The 23,218-nt window shown below is 45.2% G+C and overlaps 1 pseudogene; it reads left to right on the top strand.

Annotated features, from left to right (window-relative positions):
• The first annotated feature begins 17,904 nt into the window (after positions 1-17,904).
• Positions 17,905-18,938, top strand: LOC147747967 (uncharacterized; annotated as a pseudogene).
• The last annotated feature ends 4,280 nt before the right edge of the window (positions 18,939-23,218 follow it).

Here is a 23,218-nt window from a genome sequence, read left to right as displayed (position 1 = left end):
ACGGAGATTGGTTCCTACAAAAACAGGGTACGGCGATGGGATCCAGGTTTGCTCCATCATATGCAGGCCTTTTCATGGGCCTGTATGAGACGGAGCACGCCTGGGGCATTGGATCCCAACCATGGAATGATAACATCATCTTCTATGGTAGATATATCGACGACATCCTGATGCTGTGGAATGGTGAACTAACTGAATTAATGGCCTATTTCAACTATTTAAATGACAATCGATTCAATGTAAAAATGACCATGAACTATTCTAAAGAATCCATCGAGTTTTTGGATCTTAGATTATATGTTAGTAGAAATAAAATCGAAAGTGACATCTTTAAAAAACCCACAGCATGTAACAGCATTTTAAATGCTGAGAGTGCACATCCAAGGGGAACAATAAATGCTATACCAGTTGGGGAAATGACAAGAGCCCGTCGCAATTGCAGCCAAGAGAAGAACTTTCAAAAACATGTTAAATCCATGAAAAATGCCTTTAAAGAGAGAGGATACACAAACAAGTGCCTAGATAAAGCTGAATCAAGGATCAAAACGGTGGATCGCAGAACCACCCTAAAGAGTAGTGCAAATAGGAATAAGAAAAAGAATGAAAACAAAGATGAAATCATGTTCATAACTAAGTATGATGTATACAGCAATCATGTGTATAATATCTTACGCACAAATTGGCACATAATTGCATCAGGCAAAATGCCCCAAGGCACAATACCAATAAAACCTACGGTTGTGTACAAGAGGGGAGAAAATTTGAAAAAAATACTGTGTCCTAGCTATGTAAAAGGTGAAAAGGAGACAAATAATATCACATGGCTAACCAATAAACCGGCAGGTTTTTTGTTTGTGGCACATGCACTATTTGTCAATATGGCCTCAACAAAAAAACAAAATTTAAATACAACACCAAAAGGGAATATGAAATTCTATCTTTCATCAACTGCAACACCACACATACTGTATATGCTTTGGGTTGCGCATGCAACAAAGTATATATAGGCAGCAGTATCAGATGCCTAAAAATCAGAGTAGAAGAACACATCAGAGCGATAAGAAACAATGATGTAAGATACCCTGTGGCAATACACATACAAGAAAATCATACAACCGAAAGGGATGTCTGGTTCCATGCTCTGGAACAAATACAGACTCCCTTGAGGGGTGGAAACAGAGAATTGTGTTTAAGGAAAGCAGAAGCAGGCTGGATTTGTAGACTGAGAACGACGACTTTGGGACTTAACACCAATACTGAACTGCATCATTTCTTGTAGTTGAGAGCAACCTAGGGCATAATTCATTATGTGTTCATGAATTCCCAATATTAATCAGTTAGTGATGAATAAATTAAAAGAATGTTTTTCAGAATACAGCAGTAACCCTTTGCCATAAAGTATGTATGTGCTCACAAAATAATGTATAGTGATAATAAGGTTAAATAGAATATCATTTGTACATTGTATATTGATATTACTTGGATCATCACATGTCAGGCATGTTTCCCTCAATTTGTTTTGATATATGTACTGGAAACAGGATGGTTAATAGAGCCTAAATCATCGTAAACAGTATAAACTTAAAATTCACTGCTTTGAAAATTCTAATAAGGTGTTTAAAATTTGTTTCTATTGCGGTGGTTTTAACATAAAACAAAACCGTACATATGTGCACGAATAATTTTCGATTTGCCATGTAAATTAAAAATTCTATAACTTGATTGAGCATTCCATGGTAAAAAATGTATGGACTATCATTAACGTTACTATATTGCGATTAGAAACCTGTTTTAATGTAACTTAATTTCAAATTGAGTGTGTTCAACTACCCCAATATGGCGAGGAAATGTAAATTCAGACACACAATGTAAGACCGATCCAAAATGGCGTGTCTAAATTCCTTGACGAGATTGCTCGCACGTAAAGATGATTAGGCAAATATATTTATTGCTTCAATCATTAACTTTATTATATTGCGATTAGAAATCTGCTCCTATGTGACCTTATTTCAAATTGAGCGTTTTCGACCACTCCAATATGGCGCTAAAATCGAAATTCAGAGATACAATGTAAGACCGATCCAAAATGGCGGGTCTAATTTCTTGACGAGATCGCTTGCGCGTAAAGACGATTAGGCAAACGTATTTATTGCTTCAAATTATGTGCAGATGAAAACTAATATAATCTCATGAGATATTTTAAGCGGACAATAAATGTCATAACATTGATTCATCTAAAAAAATATATTAGCCACTTGGGAAACATAACTACAAACTGGTTTCATTATTTTGTTTATTTGGTATTCCTTTTAATAAATGTGTCTGCGAACGCAGCAATTCAATCATAAACACATAAGGATGAGATTTTCGAGTTATATATATATAAAGAACGTAAATCGAGGTCGACTAAGGTGGCGCTGGTATAATCCAGATTAAACGCTAAAATACACTCAATTGCACACAGGTGAATGTAATTGTACAATTAACTAGTATATAAAAGGCGGCCTGGTTTCCCGTTGATTTACTCTACAACGGAAGACGCCACGCGATGGAGCCGGCTTAAATTCATTCCCAAGTAAGAAATACGCCACTCGATTAAATTCGCGAATTAGATGGGGTAGATGCCTTTCGCTGGTTAGAATATTTTTTTGGCCTCCCACTTTGATTTTATTTAATGCAATATGGGCACTCTGCATCCTCATGTACATGTTAGCTTTAAGCAAGGAGAAGGGGGCCTCGCCTGTTGCTCACAAATGCAAGGGAACTGGGACTTCTCAATATGGCGGCCAAAACAGATAAATCATAGACCGTGAATGTGGCAGACATAGCAAGAGGAAATATTGGGGAGGAATATGTGAGAAACATCAAGTGAAACTGAACGGTTTTAAATACTTTATTATCCAATGTGGCAGATATAGCCAAAGGGATTACAATGGGGAGGAATATGAGAGAAACATCGAGGAAACCAATCAGTTTTTGAACAGTTTATAATCTAATATAAGGCATCATTTTATTAATAGGATTCACATTAAGAAGCTTGGGAAAATGATTTAATATAAATGTTGAACATGTAGTTCGAGTTTTAATTAGATTTGACATTTATTTCTCTATAGTATACAACGATGATTATATTCGCTAATAGTGATAGTATTCTTTCGCGTCATTTCTTCATTTCCATTCAGATTCTCAACCACACCGGGCTACCTGACCTGAGTGATCTTGATTCCAAAAAGACAGTGCCTTTCACTAAATAAGAGAAGGTATGTTAGTAGTTTAAATTAATGTTACTGTTATAACGCAACTTTTTTTGATAATATGTTGTAAAAACTTGACATTAAGGAAATTTTTCCCTTATTAGATACCCAGTACTTATTTGACTGGACGGAAGAATACTTGCCCATACTTACACTTAAGAAGAATTCTCTTTATTTGGTAAGCCAATTTCTCGGCTTCAAGTAATAACCTTGGAATTGAATTATAAAGGCCCACAATTGATCACTTAACATCATAATAATGAATAGACCCACCATAAACCGGCTTAGATAATTAGTTTCACAGGCCCTTAACTGGCTACTTGCCATCGCTAAATAACCACCCTTCCTTTAGATATTGTCTTGTAAAGACAAGAAAGTAGCAGAATTCAGTAGAATAAAATAACAAAGGATTATTCTCTGATAAAGGTGTTCTTTGGAATATTGATAACTTCTAGACAAATGTATTATAATTTTAGAAATGGTTTGCAAAAAATGTGTATGAAAAAAACACTTTAAAGTCCAACATTTAGACTTTTTTTAATATGTTGGAGTGTAACAAAATGTGTTTTTTAAATTGTATAATAGTGTATATATTGTAACTATAATAATTGTGTGTATATATATATATGTATTATTTGTAGCCCTGAAGAAGTCCGTGGAGGACGCAACGCGTTTGCTACAGTGCATTGTGAAGAACTAAATAAAGATTGAACTTCTAAAAAAACATCCCTGATTCTGCTACTGAACGTTTTTCTATTGTGATTTATGAACTTTGGTTATTACTGTATATACTTATAAAAAAGAGACTTGTGTGCTGGATCAATATTGTCAAAAAATTGTATTCATATGTTTGGCTCACAATATTAATTGCATAGCAAAGTGGGATCCATTTTGGATACCTTTAATTTGACATAGCACAATATGGAGTGCCAAAGCAGCTTCCTCAGTCAACGGAAGTGTTCTGCTTGCATTCCTGGGGCTGAAGATCCAGACAGTAAAATTCAATAAAGACTTGTTAGCAAGGGGCTGCTAATAAGAGTTCCTAAAGCAGTGGGGTTATGGTAGAGCATAGAGGTAAGGGGTGGAAATGCAGATTTTGTTGTGCAGGGTAAATGGGGACCTTTAGGTGGGTGGCAGCCATGTGTCCTACTTTATTACACTTCCAGCTGGGCTGATGTCAGCCAGGTCAAACTTCACACCTCTTTGTGCCTTTGTTGTGCCTGCTCCAGACTGGAGGGTATCGGCTGTGGAGAAGATCACTACTTAAAGGCTGTGTTTGGAGAGCTGCCTAAAAGAACATTTGAAATAAAAACCACCAAAACCAATTCTGCAGCATTTAGATTTTTGTTTTAATGCACTCCCAGGCTCTATTTAAAATAAAGCCCAACTGTTGAAAATATAACGCAATCTCATACCACATCTTATAAAAATATAGAACCAGCAGAAGAAAAAAACACGCTCCCTGGACAGTCAGCGCCATCAGGCATCTTTTTAAACTATCCGCAACAATGCAGAGACGTGACCACTCTAAGAGGCTTGGCCTCTCCTGAGTGAGCCTGTCTGTTCACATCTGCTGCCACCAGTCGCTCCCTGTCCCTCCCAGAGCACATGTCACATGTGTGCTCGCGCAGAGCCCTGCGTGCCAGGCGTGTCAGTGACGTCACAGCCTGCAAGAGAGGCGTGCAGGTCAAATCTTCCTCATCTCTTCACTGGCTTTCTGCGTCCCTGCCTTCGGGACTTCAGAAAGTGGTTGATTTCCAAAAACAGACAAATCAATGCAAGGTAGATTTAGACGACGGTTGGGAGGGAGAGAGGGAGGCAAGCACTACCGACTACCATTTTGTGTGTGTAAAAGGCCGATTTATTGAAACAGGTGCACATCACATTATTACCAAAACTGGCAAACCGCCTTACAAAACTAGAACCTCTCTAAACATCGAGCTACCTGACCCCCTTTTTGTTTTTCTCCCTCCACCCCTACGATCCCACATGATAATATCCCTCCACCCCGCAACATAACAATATATAACAGCATTATATCCTATGAATATCCAACTTTCTCCCCTACCTCTTAAATCCAAGACCTCACAATACCTACATTCCTGTCTGTCCTATTACAACTGTAACCAAACTACCCTCTAATATAAATCCCAAACTGTTTACCCCTTTCCCCGCTCCCATTCCCCAAGTCCCCAAACTTAACGCCAAAATACCGAACTCCAGCCAAACTTGGCCAACATCCCAACCAAACTCCGCCTGCACCTGCTTCCAGCGACAACATACAAAATAACCCCGCCCTGTGTACCTGTCCCAATTCCGCAGCCTTCATAAAAAATATTCTATTGCCCCCAACAGGGGTACCCAACGAGAAAATAACTCCCCTAAAAGCCAAACCCACACGGAAGGAGGGTGGGTCAAAAACACCTCACTCCGCTCCCAGCCACCAGGTTTCAATACCTAAAATGGTGGCTGGGTCACGCGGGAAGCCCCTTTTATTGTTGGGCTGCAAAACATGGAATTGGGCTGCTTTTGGGCTATACCCATTGCAGCCCAAAACGGCAAAATAGCCGCGCCCATGTCTCGCTCCATCCCCCTCCCAAAACTCCCCGGGGGCAGACCTTGCGGCTCGGCTGCCCCCCAAACCCCTCTTCTGACAAAGCAATTCTGCACAAGATTTGATTGGGCATATCTGCATGCTTAGTGGTACGCAAAAAAACAGTGAAGCGGGCAAAGGAAGTGCTATTTTAATACCACTGACACGTGCACGAGATACAGTGCCACGAGACATGTGTAACCATATCTGCCAATAAAGGCCACCTACACACTTCTAAGCTACATTCACTCAGAGCGATCCAGATAAGAAGATAAAGTGAATTATCCAAAGTGAAGAATCGGAGTTTGAAAGCATTGTTTTGTTTAGATAATGAAAGCTCTTACCATCAAAGCTCACCATCTCTATTTACAGGTGCACTACAGTGACGTAATGAAACTTGAGGGGGGCCCCCAGCAAGGCACGTGGAGGGGCCCCTCTGAGCTCAATCAGGAGCTCTCTGGCCAAAGTACTCTGCTGAGGGGGGTCCCTGGAGCTTGGGTGCCCATTGCACCGCGGGGGCTACGGGGGCCTGTGTTACGCCTCAGGCCTAACATATGATCAGCATATTAGGTAGAATGAACTGTTCTATCTCAATAGATCACATTCATATGTCTGTTCTTTAGGACCCTTTTGTAAAAAAAAAATGGACAATCTTAGGCACGTACACCACCCCCATTAAGGCCCACAAAGCTTAGTCTAAATTCTAATCATTTGCTTATAAACAGAATTGATAGAATTGGGGTATTTTACAGTGTCTGCAGAAGCAACAGAGTTCAAAGAATTGGAAATAAACTCCTTAGATGTGTTAGTTCTTTTGCGTGAGTGCAGTGGTCGCTGAGCGTGGGAGATCTATTAATTTATTGTTCTGACCCTCCTTTTCTTTACCAGGTTCCTAAAACACAAGTGAGGTACTTGACTACTAATTCTCATAAACTGATGTATTCACAGATGTACTATTTTATTGCAACACTAGGCCAAAAACTGGTAGATGGGCTAATGCCTTCTGGCCTGCAAATTACACAACTGCATTTCACCCCTGCTGCACCGCCACCAAACTGTGCCTGAACATCTATTTAATGCACCTTTGATAAGCCAATCAGGCTTCAGTTCGGTCTCCTGCCTCTCCTTTCCTTACTTGTCATCTGGTAGAAAGTAATGAAAGTTAGTTAAAAGCCACGGTGAGCCCGAAGTCAGGGAGGGACAAGAAGGGGGGAATGGAAGAGTGGCACCCTACAACCCTCCTTGAATGCAAATAGTCACAGAAGTGAAAATATATTCAACAGTTATAAACACGAACCAGTTGAGTATATTTTATGTACTGTTGACTAGTAGCTAAATCCCAGAATAATCCTGGCTATCCCCCACAGACAATTTATCGGTCCGTGCCACGTGGTGGACAGTGCACAGAACTCAATAGCAATGTGCTTGGAGCGCACATGAGGTTGAAGAAGAGGGGAGTGTAAGAGCAGCATCCCACAACCAGACGAATGGCATCTGTCACATAAATTAAAGTGTTCAGTAAATTAGCAGTCTTTAATGGGCAAACCCCTTATGATGCCTTAATAAGATAGGCGAGGCTCAGTACATCACATGCTCTTCTTCTCCACCCCTGCACTTACCTTCTGGTGAACACTGCAATGCGGTGAACAGCACCCTGTAGATATTCCATAGTCAAGCACAGGATGATGATAAAAGGAATAACAGTGACCCACAAACACATGTAAATGCAAACAGTTATAAAATGCAAAATGTATAGTGCGTCTGTAAGTAAAACTACAAAGGCTATGTGGTGTGTGCATGCCCATAAAACACACTTGTCCACACCTGAAAAGCCCACATTTGTGCAAGTCCAGTGACTTCCAAAAGATGGTCGCACAATTAGGAATGCCGCCGGGTTCCTTCCTAGAAATGTAAAGACCCTCTGATGGCAAACATTAACCTGCTGTCCAAACTCTTTCCTGCAGCTCTGTCTAGATGTGCACAGAGGCAGCATGTGTGTGTCCATCTCAACATGTGCACATGCCCATCTACGGTCTGCATTACAGAATGTTAACCTATTTGCACACAGTTGTGCATGGAATATAGGCTCTATGGTCCTTTCTGAATTTGCAAAGGGTCGGGAGTACGGTCCATAATCTTGGGATGCATCAGGGATGAGGTGCAGGTAAAACCTGCGGGTGGAGGAGGGCCTTGAACACCAGCACTCGAGAGTGCAGGGGCTCAGGGGATGGGGGGGAAGGGCTCACTTGATGGTCGAGCTGTGAGGGGTGGAGAGAAATTTCACTGACAACGGGTTCAGAGCTTAAAAGAAATAAAAAGAATAAAACTGCCTGTATGTGGACAGTACTAAGAGGGGGATTCTAAAAGATGAATAACTGGTGTAACGCTAGGCCATTCCGAGTGAGAGAAACGGACATGCTGTGCAGCCCGTGTCCCTCATGTGGCAGTACTAAGTGAGGGATTCTGAAAGCCAAGTATGTAATGTGACGATAGGCCAAACCGAGTGAGAGAGAAACGGACGTGCTGTGCAGCCAGTGTCCCTCCTGGAGTCAAGAGAGGGGTACAAACTATACAGTAGTAAGTAGAAAGTGCACTTATGGGCCTGCAGGTGGCCCTCTCCGAGTGTCAATGAATTGCCAAAAAAGGATTAAATGAAAATCAGAGCGTGGTATCAAAGGTAGGGCCAGATAATGAGAAGCAGGAGGATGTGCTCAAACGCAGCATGCGTCCCTCTCCGGTGACCGAGAAAGAGTCAGCAGAGAGGTCACTCGGTCAGGCATAGATCAACAGATGAGTTATAGTGGTTAGAAAAAAAAAAGGAAAAATGGACGGCTAAACTTGATTCAGCGCTAATTAATAGTAACCTTGTGCTTCGCTTGGCACTGGCGTTCCTGTTATGACGGAGGACCTCGCTGGGCGCTCCGGGCGCCTCCTAAATAGTCACCAAAGTTGAGGGAAAGATTGGGAAGGGAGACGGGTGGCAGGTGGAAATCGAGAGGAGCCCATTGCTCTACCAAGGCAGGACTGCCAGTTAGAAGTGTCTCTCTCAGACTCGTGCATGCATGGATGGCTGCTTTTCTCACCTGCTGGTGTGGTGGGCAGTGCTGCGGTCCTCGGAACTGCTGCTGCAGAGACAGCACCTCCTCGCTCTCTGCACTGTACTGACATCCCCCACCCTGAAGTCGCGCACTCGGGCTCCCGGAGACATCTGCGCACCGCGCGCGCCAGCCATAATTAATAAAGAGCCTGCCTGCCTCAGAGGTCCACCCGGGGCCGGCAGACCATTTAATTAATTAAGAGGCCAGGCATGTGCACAGGCCTCTGCAACACGGCCCAGGGCTGTGGGGGCCTCCTGTGTTAAGCCCTTGGCCGTGCACGCACCATGGCCTTTTGCACCATTAAACTCCTCAGGTTGACTGAAGGGGCTCTTGAGCAAGGGGACCCTAAAGCACGCCTCCCCCCCGCAATGCGGGGGCTGCGAGGGCCTGTCTTATGCCCCTGGTGCACTAATATAACAAGCTTTCTCCATGGAGCCGACGGGGGGAGGGGGGAGGGAGTGAAAGCGTGCGATGTGCGCGTGCAAATCTCCTGTCCTGCGTGCGCATAGACAGGGAGGGAGGGGGAGAGAGGGAGCGAGCAGAGCCCTACGCATGTGAACATCTCCTGTTCACGCGCGCGACCACATTGCCAGTCCGTCTATTGCGCGTGCCCAGCTCTTGTCTCGCATGAGAGGCAACTCCGTAACAATACTTCTCGCTGGCTGCAGCACTTCGCGCTGCGTTCACCAGGCGAGACCTAAAAAGTAATTACATAGGGTGACCTGCCACTTTGAAAACACCTTCATTTTTAAAGACATCTTGCAGCATAAGTGCAAAAGTATGATATAGTCTCTTCAAAATTCTAAAAGTATATTTCATTAACATGCAGAAGTGTTTCACCTTAGTACATCAAATGACATCAGTGAGTTGCAGAGTATTTTTAACCCCTACGCTGTGGGGGTAATTCCCCCGCTGTGCTGAGGGGGGCGCGCACAGCGCCCGCATGCTCATGACGAGCTGAGCTCGTCATGAGCTACAGCGCTCCTGTGCTCATGACGAGCTCAGCTCGTCAGAGGTGCATTGGCTCCCGTGGAACACTCAGCACAGCAGGGGAATTCTCCCCGCACCTGAGCGTTCCACGGCCCATGACGAGCTGAGCTCGTCATGAGCACCGGAGCACCGTGCCTCATGACGAGCTCAGCTCGTCATGAGCATGCAAAAGGTTAAAAGGGATCTTTTTTAAACATGAATTCAGTAACATTAATTCTTCCACTCCACCCACCTTAACAACACTGCCAATAGTGAACTAAGAGGTAAAACAGTTGTAATGTGCACCCTTTGGGTGGCCTGTATTCCTATTATACATGAACTACATCATAGTTTATTAAATCCAAAACTACACAAAGTTTTGAACAGCAACCATCCCGAAGTTATGTATTTCAAGGTTCTCTTATATGTGATTATGAACAAAGAGAAGCAAATCTTTAAAAAAACAATTGCCTAGGATCACACAATTTGGTTAAGTAGAGAAGCTGGGATTAATCCCAGGTTTTCTGGTTTCGTGTTGTGCAGTTCAGACAGCAGATGTATATGCTTCTCTTCCCCTACACCTACCTTACCACCAACCTCCCCCAATCCCCAACCGCCAGCATGCTGGCATCAGTGCGGCCCTCAGCCACATCACCGCCCATACATTTTGGCCCTGGGAACATGTTTGCGAGCATCCATGATCTAAGGAGATTTGTACTTGCATAATACCTCAATCACCTTTAGGACTTATTATATGGGTTGAATCCATTTAGGCTACGAGCATGCACCCCTCACCCCTAGATTATTTAATAAAATCGTATTATGAACTCCTGATAGCCGATTCGTTAATTTAACTAACATACGTTAATAACTGTACCATTCAATGTGTTGAAAACACAAATAAGAGCTTTGTGGTTGTTCAACTTCATCAGATTGTCAATCAACTCAACATCAGTCAATAGTGGTTTGTGACCACTAAGGTTAAGGGCCACAGCTTTCAAGGATTTAAAGTTCTCATCTATAATGTCGTCAAAAAGCAACATGTAGGCAGTAGTCGAACTTTTGTTTCCAGGTGCTTGTTTGAGCACATGTCAAAGAAGCCCTAACAGTGGCGCCAGTGAGTTAAAATGGCGGTAGTACCAAAACAGACATCACACAATCTCGATCCCCAGACGACAGTACAGGAAGTGACAATAAACAACCTTTGACCCTTTTGACAGGCACGCGCACCTTTTGTTTTAAACGGGAAACATCATTTACCACGAAGGCATTACCACTACTCACGTTTACCACGTGACACTTACCACGCAGGGTGCCTTCCACGCAGGGTTCCTTCCACGACGTCTTTGCCACGCATTAGGGGGATTGGGGGGTTGGCGGGGGTCGGCTGGGGGAGGGGCGGGGGGGGCCCGGGGGGGTCTCCCCCCCAGAAAAAAAAAAGGAGCGGGTTAATTAAATAAAAAAAAAACGCACTTCCGTACCAACGAGGATGCCACACACGGCGTCCGAGTGTCAGTTTACTGCCCTGAGCTCGGCTCTAATTGAGCAGGCGTCGACGGCTTCCTCCAGAGCGGGTTAATTACATTTTTTTAAAAAACGCACTACAGTAGCACTGAGGTAAAAGGAAAGTGCCTCCCTCAAAGACGTGCCGTTACGGCAGTCCTTTTTTAATTTTGGCAGACGTGTTTTCACGCTTGTTTCGATGGTGGATGGAAGGTACAGGCTGCTGGTGAAAGACAGGAAGGTGTCAGGTAAGAAAATAATCTTTATCATTTGTGTTTGTGTTTAGGACGTAAAAATGCGTGGTATGATCCTTCGTTGCAAATTCCAGCGTGGTAAAGCCACTTGCGAACTAAAATTCGCGTGGTATTGCCATGCGTGGAACTTGTATTCGTGGTAACATCATATCGTTAACGATAACTGAAGACTACATCTCGTCAATAGACAATTTTTGACATCTGCCACAAAAACCGAGTTACTGAAACCTTCCAAGCCTTTTATTTTTAAAGTCAGCACTCAACATGGTTAAATCATAGTGGTTGCAAAAGCCATTACAAGGGGTGCGCTAATAACCCTACGACCTTGAAACTGCACTGTGCATTGGACAGGACAAAATGTTTGTTTTTTTGCTTGTACTGTCAGTGGAAATGTCCTGGTTGTTCTGGTCGACAATGAAAATTCCTTTGCCCGACACTGGTCAAAATTTGCCTAGAACTAATGCAATTTTTAATTTAAAACACATGTTCAATAATTAAATCACTTTTAGATATTATCATTTTAACATGTTTAGGACCTATGCTATGACTATTTTAGGAGTTTTCCCATGCTTAAATCCTATCTCAGCCTCATGTGTCTAGTTAGTGGTGAGTAAACAGCAAGCACTGCTCACATGTGGCGGATAATTTCTTGTGGGCTGTGGGAAAATATGTGCCCTTAAGGGGCCTTAAACATCTGGAATAATTAGGAATAAGTGCATGTAAGTGTTTACAACACTTTTATGCGGAATTTTATCAACAGCCCTCGTATAAGCTGCTTTTACCGGTTTTGTAACTTTTTAAAGTGAAGGCCAGTTTACCAATTTTGTAGTCAACCTAGTGATGTCACTATATAACCATAACTTACACTTAGTCAACCAATCACTTAAAATTCATTTCAGGAATTAAAGCAACATCTGTTTCAATTTAGTGGTTAACAACTTCTGTTATTGGAGTATGTATTTCCGGTTGTCTGGCCGCAGCTATTTCGCGGAGTCTTTTCACCACATTAGAGAAAACAGAACTCAATGCAAAAGAAAGGAGTCGTTCCTCTTGAAAAGAAACCCGCAATGTTTGTTCTGGTGTGTAACATCCAACGAGTAAATAGAATGTGGGTTCCGATCCCTTCCAAAAAAAGGTAAATCAGAAAGTGGCACTACAGTGTCACAGTGTGATGCGTATTATGCACTGTACCAGCTAAATCTTGTTTCTGACCTGCCTGATACCCTTTTCTGTGGCCACTAAATGGCATTTTCACTGAAGGACCAGTGCTTCTAGATCACTAAGCGAAGGAACTGCCAAATGTGGTGCAGATACATCCATGGGGGTCAAGGGTATAGGCAAATCAAAAATGCCTTTTCAATGGAAGGTTTTCAGCCATATGGACTATGTAGTTATGGTTAGGTCAGAGTTCCCACTGAAATGCCATTTTTTGTGTTCAAACTTTCCCAGCTTTCGATGAATCTGCACAAAACTTTACAAAAAAGTTAATCTGATTTGTATTAAACATGCCAATTTCTGTGCTGGTCCATCATGGGGGCTGGGCAGGTAAAAAACATGGCTTTTCCCTTTTAACTTACATATGAGTCTTTGGTTTACTTATAAAAAAAAAAATCTGAATTAAATGGCACCAAACCTGGCTTTAGGAAAACTTTACTTAAGGAAGTGTCTTTGCCTCGTTTTGCGTGAATCGGTTCAGTAGTTATTTAAAAATTACTGCTACAAAAAAGTGTAGGTGGGTTTGAAAGGATTAAAGTCATTTGAACCACTTGCTCATGAACTGTCTTGGAATCTGGGGTCAAGGAAAGTTTGAGCATCCAAATTTTAAAATAAAATCAAGTGTGAGCTGATATTACAGGGCACAATTCTACTTTCCTGAAAAAATAAAATAAAAGGCCTGAGGCCTAAAAGGGGGACTACCAAACGACCTCCTCTTCATGTTAATATATCTTTTTTTAACATGTTTGTCTCACAGAGCCTGCAAACTCTTCTTGAGGTCCCTTAAAAAATATACAAGACTCTAGACTGTAAAAGTCATGGACCAATATTGGGTCCCCTTCTGTAGTCCACGATCTCAGTAACCAGACCTCGCACCATGGCAGCCATTTTAGGTCTGCTGGGTGTTGGGAAGAGGATTATTATTTGGGGTGGGCGGAGACCATCTTCAAAGAATAATAAGGCAAACGTGTCAGAGTGAACCATAAGGAAAGTCACTAAATTGACCTGAGGTCAGCCTGCTGGTATCTATGGCACGGAGCAAACAGGCTTAAGTCAGGGCAATGAGTTAAGTATTTATTTAGTACCAAAACAGTAAAAGTCTCAAACAACAAAAATATCAAACCAAATAGGAAAAATATAGTAACTTTAAAAAATCAAGATGACACCAAAACAACAAAAATACAAGGAGAACCGGACATCATATTTTTTATGTTTTAAAGAATACCGAAAAAATAGTAAGAGTCAATGATAGTCAATTGAAGTCAACAGACCGAGACCTAGGTGTGACTTAAGGCAAACAAAATAGAGCTAGGGCCTGGTCAAAAAGATTTTACCTTCTTGCTTAGGTTTTTTTTTTTAATGGAGCTCAAATTCCTCAAGCAAGGCAAGCCTGAAGCAGTATCCAAGGAAGGTCCCTTAAAATAGGACACATTTGCCACAAGGTCTCCCTGAGAGCTCCACGGGTCTTCAAAGTCCAAATATTTTTTAAGACCCAACATTTCAGGGTTCCTGAAGCAGCTCCTCTGGGTCACTTCTAAGGCTCCCAGGACCTACAGGACAACACTTAGGGACGAGCACACACTCCAGCAGAGCAGTGGCATAACAAAACAGGAAGGGTCCCCTAACCAAAGTATATAGAGGGCTCCCCCTTTGGCCTCACTCAGTAGCTCTCAGACCAAGGTACTGTTCTGAGGGGGCCCCCTGGAGCTCGGGGCCCCCTCGCACTGGAGGGGCTGCAGGAGGCTTTGTTGCCCCACTACAGCAGAGGCCACAGGGAAGGTCTAGTTCAGGACACTTCAGGAAAAAAGCCTCTTGTAGCTACTTGCGTCTCTGTAAACACACAGGTGGTCAGCCAATTGACCCCTGGAGTACACGTCTTTGTTCTTGGTACAAGAAGGAGCAGATCCAGTCTTTCAGGGCTCCACTCAGGTCAAGAACAGCAGTTCTAGTCCTTTCTGAAGGTCCAGAAAGTGTTCTGGGGTACCACATTTCTGGCTGGCATTCCTGGATCCTACCTAACCAATGGGGATGAAGTTCCTGGGAGCAACCCACCTTTTGCAGCAGTATCTGTTTGTCCTACTGCAAACAATCCTACAGTGCACCTTACTCCAAAAATTCAAGATGGAGAAATCTGTCTGTTCCTGTGCAGAGTCCGTTCCCACCCAAAGGTGCGGCCAGGAAAAAGTACATTCACCTCCTCTGCGGCCACTCATAATTGATTCTGGGGGTAGCTCCCCTCTCACAGGGTTGGTACCAGCCTGACTGGGGAGGGGAGGCGAGGCATGGGGGGAGGCAAAGGGTTGCCTTCTTCAGGCCTCACCTTATGTTTTGCTTGTGAAAGGGCAGACCTCATTACAAATTAATTAATTTCCTGGTATCAACTTAACTGGTATTCTTGCAAAGAGAAGAAAAATACCTCTCCACACCCTGACTATGGTCTCTGCTCTGGGAGCAGTTTTCATACCTCATTAAAACCAAGTACTGGATCGGTTGGCCAAGGCTAATGGTGTGAAGGTTCAAGCAAGTGTAAAGGTATTGTATTGTCTCTGCTCTGGGAGCAGTTTTCATACCTCATTAAAACCAAGTACTGGATCGGTTGGCCAAGGCTAAAGGTGTGAAGGTTCAAGCAAGTGTAAAGGTATTGTTCTAAAAGTTACTTTTCCTAAATATTTATTAAAAATGTAACTTTACAATTAAATTGGCTTTTTAATCAATATTAAAAACAGTACTTTAATGTCTTTTGAAGACTTTCCTGTTAAAAGTAACAGATTAACGTTTATAATCTGTACTTTGACATTTTCTAGAGTTTAGCTACAACCCAGCCAGTGAATGCCTAGTAAGTGGAGGAACATCACAATTTCAATTTTGAACATGTTCCACTTTTAAATATCATACACAGTTTTTGGGGCAACAAGGCGTATTAAGGGGTGACCTATTAATATTTAACTAAGAATATTTAAAAGCAGTGTTTCACGCCTCTTAAAAGGGTTGGTGTGCCATAAGGTTTTTAGGCCGTTGACGATGGGTCTAAAGTCAGGTTTTACAGGTTGTGGATTGCACAATTAGTGCAGCAGTCCATAGGTTTGTACTTCCAGATTCTTAGTGCATTTTCATAAAGGCAATTTAATTTAAGTTAATTAGGGCTAAACCTATTTAATAATGTTTTAAGGGGAACAGGGCACTTTACTGCTGTTTAGCAGAAGTAAAGTGCACAGAGTTCTGAATGCAGGAAAAATAAGTACCAGAAAAAAGCAAAAAACCTAAGGTGATGATGAGGAAGCGGCACATTTCCTACACCGGTCTTGAAAAACTAGTCTGTGAAATATTGATTCATTTGGAAATGGTTCAAAAATGTAAAACTACATTTTCTGCTCAAAAGATTGACCACTTAAGTCTAAGATATGGTGAAACAGTATCTCTAGGGCGCCACTTAGTGGAGGTATCAAATTACTACAAATTAACAAAAGTGGCCTTTTAGGTCTGGCTTGATTTTTTAGAGGTCGCTAGATGTGATGTGATTGCAAAAAAGAGCTTTCAGGGCCCGTAAAACATATCAGGCAGACTGTTACTGTTTGCCTGAGGACGCACCTTTAAACAGGTGTGCTGGGTGCAACCAGGGACTGTTTACCGTATTACTAGTAATCTGATGCCCCAAGGCCAGCTACAAACTTGTGAGATACTCAGCGGATGTTTGAATCAACCACTCTGTCTTTCCCTGTGCGGGTAGCTCCCTCTGCACTTTAAAGAAGGGATGTTGATCCCCTGCAGGCAGGTACAGTGAGTGACTGCACTTGCCTGCAGGTAGATGTCTCGATGGTCCATGGGGGTCACCGTTTTGTGACACACAGTCAGTGCACCTCCTGATGGCCTCTTTGCTTCTGCACTTACATGCATAATCGGGTGCAGGGGCAAAGTGTTTCCCTCATTATCATGGGGGTCATCATCCCATGCTCATGAGGGGTGACCCATGAAGAAGGTGTGATCTCCCTGTGTGCACCAGCCCATCTATATTATAAAAGGGGGTGCACAAGCATCTGTGCCTTCTTCTGTAATACTACAGTGCACCGGGGCGCAGAAAACAGGTGAACATGCCAGCTGCACCCTGGAGAACTGTTTGTAATATGGGCCCTGGAGTGAGCACTACAAAGATGGATGGTGGTTCATGTGAGTACAGATTTTGATTTGGCCACTTGTGTGTGCCTCCACAGAACCAGTGATCAACTTCCAAACAGCTTCTTTCGTTACAAAGCTGTGTGAGCCAGGGCTCTTTATCAAGTCAAGCTACTGTGTTGTAACAGGAGATTGGCCTAAAGCTCTTTAGGTCCCTCACATGCCACTTGGGTCTTATTTGGCAGCAGAAAGGTGGGAGGATGGCGGTCAAGAGGAATGTGTTTGTGTAGTGCAGTCTCAGCTCCCTCCTCTCTTTACTTTCCATCATCATCATCAGAGATACCTTGACATGGCACTTCTTGAGAGAATGTTGTTTTGTCTTTCCACTTCCTAGTTTAAAAATTGAGAGGTGCTTGTAGAAGCATTTTAAGCTCCTTGGTTCCCGTTTACTTATTCCTCTCTTCACCACTTTCCTGTCAGTTGAACCTTATCAACCTTTACATTTTGTGTCATTACATGAAGGTATGTACAAATGGAATGACTTTATACCTCAGTGTTTTTAATGGGGAACATTTACTACGCAAGTAATTTTGTCAGTATTGTTTCTAGCTTTAAAAAATTTAATTCCTAAAAGTTATTTTTATTATTAATTTTATTGTAACACTTCAATGCCTTTCTTTTTAATTTACTTCAAATTAATTTTTATATATTGAATTAATTATTTTATTGAATAGAATGTAATATTAAACTACTCGTTCCTGAACCCTTATAGGCTGTTACGACCGTCCCCTGCCACTCCGCCGGCGCTCCCTCCTGCGGGGCCTTCCCCCTCACCCGTGGTACCAATCCCAGGCACGGGTTTGCCGCCACCGGCTGCTCCCTTGCCTCCTACACCTCTGCCACCGGTTATGCCCCCAGTGGCGCCTGCGGTCCCAGCAGGTAATCTTGACCCAGTCCCCCCAGAATTGGTGTCTCAGTTAACGGCCTTGCTGCCGTGGCTGCAAAAGGGGGGCGTGTGTCTTGCCACATCTGATCATGAGGCAGAAGCGAAAAAATTGGTTGAGAAGATTAAGGCTGCAAATGCGGCGGAGAGTATTGCGGTGCCCTCATCTTCTTCCCTTGCAGGTGCCAGTCCCGCCCAGCCGAATGGTGATGGTGATAGTGTTCTACCGGCCCAAGTGCCCATAAATGGTAAGGAGGTGTCACTGCCTCTCTTGGGAGACGGTTTAGTGCCATCCAGGAGTGAAAACTTGGGTCAACATGTGTCCCAGGCGGTAAAAGAGATGATCTGGGCGGGGAAATATGTATAAATTTTTTCATTGTTGCTAGACAATAGGGAAATGGAGCAGGCCAAGGTACTGAAGGAATGGATGCATCCAAGTGAATGGAGGGCACAGTGCTCCAGGTTCAGGGTAGAGGAGACTTTGAAGAATTGGATCAGGGCCTTTTCTGTCCTTTCGGCCATCACGGCCGAACGCCCCCCAAATGTGCAGGCAGCCATGGCTTGCTACCAGAGTAGGATTGTGGGGTGGAGTGATCAATACACTGGGGATGCGTGGAAAGAGTATGATGTTAATTTCAGGAAGGCCAAGGAATTTGATACATCATTGGCGTGGGACAAAGTAGATTCTATGTCCTGGCACAAGCAGTTCTCAGGTGACACAGCCCCATCCCAGGCCACCAGTGCAGTCAGGGTTTTCTCCGCCAGGCCTCAACAGCCCTTTCGATCTACCCATGGGAATGAAGTTCCAGGGAAAAATAGGGGGGGTCAGAGAGAAAAGGGGTGTGCTGGGACTTTAATAAGCGCTCCTGCACAAGGGCCCAGGGCACCTGTAGATTTAGGCACGCATGTGCGGTCTGTGGTCACACATCCCACCCCGAGACAGCTTGCAGGTCCAAGCAAGGTAACCACGGTCATAGGGGGAGGGGAAAGCCAGAGTAATTCAGCCGGACTGGGCCCCCCCACACCTATAGATGTGTTAGCAATGATCCCATGGTTGAATAGGTACCCTGACCATATAGCGGCCACCCTACTCCAGGAAAGTTTTTCACAAGGTTTTAGGATCCCGGCGGTGGGTTACACAGGTAGCGCAAATTGCAGGAACCAATTGTCAGTAAAACAGAATCCAACGGTCGTGTCCGCTAAGATTACCAAGCAATTATCATTAGGTAGGATAGCTGGTCCCTTCAAGTAGGTGCCTGTCCACAATTTTGTGTGTTCACCGCTTGGAGTAGTACCCAAAAAAGAGAAAGGCGAATTTAGACTGATCCACAACCTGTCCGCGCCAAGAGGAGCATCCTTGAACGAAGCGATAGATGAAGGGATTTGTAGTGTAAAGTATGCCTCATTTGATCAGGCTGTTGACTTGTTGCGTGCTCTGGGACCAGGGGCATTGATGGCTAAATCTGACATAGAATCCGCTTTTCGTCTCCTCCCAGTACATCCATTGGATCACCACCTTCTAGGTTTCACTTTCGAGGGCAAGTTTTACATGGACAAATGCATGCCCATGGGTTGTTCCATATCATGTGCCTACTTTGAGACATTTAGCTCATTTCTAGAATGGGTCATGAGACAGGCGACAGGCCACCAACAGGTCATGCATTACTTGGATAACTTCCTGTTCTTAGGCGCGGCGGACTCTCAGGAGTGTGCCTGGGCATTGCAGGAATTTTGCGTGCTCATGCGGGCTTTTGGGGTTCCACTGGCGCTGGGGAAGACTGTCGGCCCGGCTACTTGCCTGGAATTCCTTGGTATCGAAATTGACTCAGTACAGGGATGCTTCAGGTTGCCCAAGGACAAAGTGTCTAGGTTTAGGGCAGCTCTCCGTCAATGCCTGTGTAGAGGTAAGATTTCCTTGAAGCAGCTGCAGGAAGTGGTGGGGCAACTGAACTTTGCACTACGGGTCATCCCAATGGCGCGCCCATTCTCACGCTCGATTGCCCAGGCTATGAGAGGATTAAGGGAGAAACATCACCGCACTAGGCTGTCATCTGAGGTTCGCCAGGACATGCTTACATGGATGGCATTCCTGGAGGACTTTAATGGCAGGATAGTCTGGTCCAGTCCTCCCACGACATCAGCAGAGTTGGGTTTATGGACAGACGCTGCTGGTAGCGTGGGCCTTGGCGCCATCCTAGGGACTAAGTGGGTTGCCCAACGGTGGCCTGAGGAATGGAGAGCATGGGGTTTGACCGCCAACATTGGCTTCCTAGAACTTTTCCCAGTCTGGGTGGCATTGAAGGTCTGGCCAGAACACCTATGTAACCAATCAGTGGTGTTCTGGTCAGACAACATGACAGTGGTGGAATGCATAAACCAACAGGGGGCACGCTGTCCGTTCATATTGCGCCTGATAAAAGAGATTGTGTTGCAGTGCCTAAAGTGGAATGTACTTTTCAGAGCCAAACATGTCCCAGGCATCCTCAACAATGCGGCTGACTCCCTTTCTCGCTTTAAAATGCAGGTCTTCAGGGAATATCTTCCTGCAGCAGACCCCTCACCAGCGCACTTCCCGGCAGTACTTTGGCGGATTGGTGCCCCAGATTACAGGACCTCGTGGTTGCTAGCTTAGCCCCCAGGACCAAGACAGCTTACGAAGGGGCGTTTTTGTCTTACCGTGCTTTCTTGGGGCAGGAATGGGAGGTTAGGTGGGCACACGAGGACAGCTTTGCTGCTTATTTAGAATGGATGCACAGGGATGGGTGCTCAGTGGCAGCCGTAAGCAGACATAGGGCGGCGGTATCCAACTTTGCGCAGGCAAAGGGCATGCGAGACCCCACTAATACCTTTATGGTGCGCAAGGCTATGAGGGGATGGCGCCGGTTACAGGGCCACTCTGTGGATATGAGAAGGCCCATAGGTTTGGCGCGGCTGGCGGCCTTATTGCTGGCATTGCACAAGGTCTGTAGCTCTGAATGGGAGATACTTTTGTTCAAAGCTGCATTTTCCCTGGCTTTCTATGGGGTCCTGAGAATTGGAGAGTTGGTGGCAGGGTCCAAAGTAGATAAGTTGGGCGGCCTACAGCGGGCTAGCGTCAGGATCAGAGAGGATACGATGTGGGTGACAATTCAGAGGTCAAAGACTGACCAGGAATCTCGGGGTCACACCATAGTGCTCCACCGGGCCCGGGTCAACCCTTGCTGCCTGGTTAGTCATGTGGAGGTTGTCCACAGGCAGCGGGAGGGCACGGCGGGGGGGGGGGGCACTGTTGTGTCACGCCGATGGGACACCATTGACTAGGTACCAGTTTAGGCGGGTTCTGGGGCTGGCGGTCAGACAGGCAGGTTTGGATCCCAAAGAATTTGGCACTCACTCCTTTAGGATAGGGGCTGCAACTGAAGCAGCGCTAGGGGGCCTCTCGGCTGAGAAGGTGAAGAGAATTGGGAGATGGTCATCTGAGTGCTATAAACGTTACGTACGAATTGACATGTTGTGATAGGATGATTCTCACGCCTGGTATGATTCTGGTTCTTGCAGTTTCTCAAACCTGTGACGCGGGGGAGGAACTAACTACCGGGAGTCAACGATTTACAACATCACAGCAGGAGCACCGTGGAGGACACAGGACAATGGTGACTTGGATTGTAGGCCACTCTTATGTGAGGCGTGCTGAACATGTTTTTCTTTCAGGAGACCGTAAGAAAAGGGCGGCGCTGAAGGGGTTTGATATCTCATTCTTCGGGAGAGGGGGTCTATGCCTCAGCCAGTTTAGGAACTTCTTCCAGGGACTCCTAGCTCAGCAGCCCGCCTCCCCGTCAGTGGTGATACTTCACCTAGGGGAGAATGATCTGGCCAAACTGGGGAGGCGCATTCTCATTGAAGAGATCATCTCCACTGCGGGGTGGGTGGCCAGGATGTGCCCGGGTTGCACAGTAGTATGGTCGCAACTTATCCCTCGGTGGCAGTGGCGAGGGGGGGACTCGGTCAGGGCGTTGAATCACTCGGTAAAGAGGATCAACACACAGTTGGACAAACTATTTCGAGCCCCCCGGTTGCAGACGATTCCACATGGGTGTATCTGGGGCGAGCAATTTTACCTGGGGGATGGGGTGCACTTGACGGAGGCAGGGAACGTCCTTTGGTCTAATAATGTCTGGGCCTGGTTGGAGGGATTCGCTGGGTGAACACGCTCCAGGTTAGGTCTAGAGTAGGGGAGGCCAGATCGTCGGGTAACAATGCTGGCCTGTGGCGGTAAGGTCATGACCGGTGAGCAGCTATTTTTAAGGTCTGAGGGGGCGGGCATCATCCAATGGAGGTTCCCGCCCAGGGGGAGGGGCCATCGGCCCCTCCTAGAACTTCAGGGGCAAGGTAACTGGTGCTTCAAAGGGGCGCGGGTTGGAGTAGTCACGCTTTCCTTAGGCTGGTAGCCACCCCGCGCGCGTATACTCATGACGTCACAAGATGGCGCAGAGTAAGGGCCCTCCTTCAGTGGGTAAATGGAGTTCACGGCGTGGACCGGGTAATTACCAGGCCCGGCTGCGCATGCGCACATCTCTAGGTAAGGCGCCGCTAGTAGGACCTGACACCGGTTAGCGACCTTGCCATATGGCCAGAAATGTAGTATACAAAAATCTAGATGAGGATGTTAGATTCGGTTAGGAAACAATCTGTATTAGAGTTTCTGTTAAGGTTAGTCTCTCAAACTTGTTGACAATATTGTATCTAATGTCCTGCTGATTTTTGTATCACTTGTTTACCATGCAATTAAAAATGTGTTATTTTTATATCTTAATAAATACGGCCGGCGGGTCTTGCGACCCCCCGCCTTCCAAAGTTAACCATGTTTAATGTTTATGTGTCCGGGGGTTGGTGTGGGCAGTTGGGGAGGGGGCGGCAGCCAGTCGCTGACCATGTGAAAAGGGGGGGCTCTTGGCCCCCCGCCCGCATGGCGGCGCGGGGACCGCCTCCTCCTTCGTGCCTCTCGGTGGTGGGGCGTGCCTTCCCGGGCGCACCCCACCACCGATTGGTCGGCACCCTCCCTGACCCGGATATCATAGTAGGACTTCCGGGTCAGGGGGGGCGGGCCGCAAGAGGGGCTGGGTGGGGGGCGTAGTCACCCACCCCCACCGGGCCCCTTGGGGATAAAGAAGCAGGGAGCGCCCGGGAGACCCTCTTGTTCCCTGGACGCTCCCCCACAGCGTGTCGTGCCCCGCGCTCGGGGCTTCTTGTTTTCCCACCCACCATCCCTGGAACTAAAAGGTTGATGCTTTACTAGTCTG

Source organism: Lissotriton vulgaris, chromosome 1_1 (assembly GCF_964263255.1).
Source record: "Lissotriton vulgaris chromosome 1_1, aLisVul1.2, whole genome shotgun sequence".
Taxonomy (NCBI): Eukaryota; Metazoa; Chordata; class Amphibia; order Caudata; family Salamandridae; genus Lissotriton; species Lissotriton vulgaris.
This window is presented reverse-complemented; position numbering and strand designations above follow the sequence as displayed.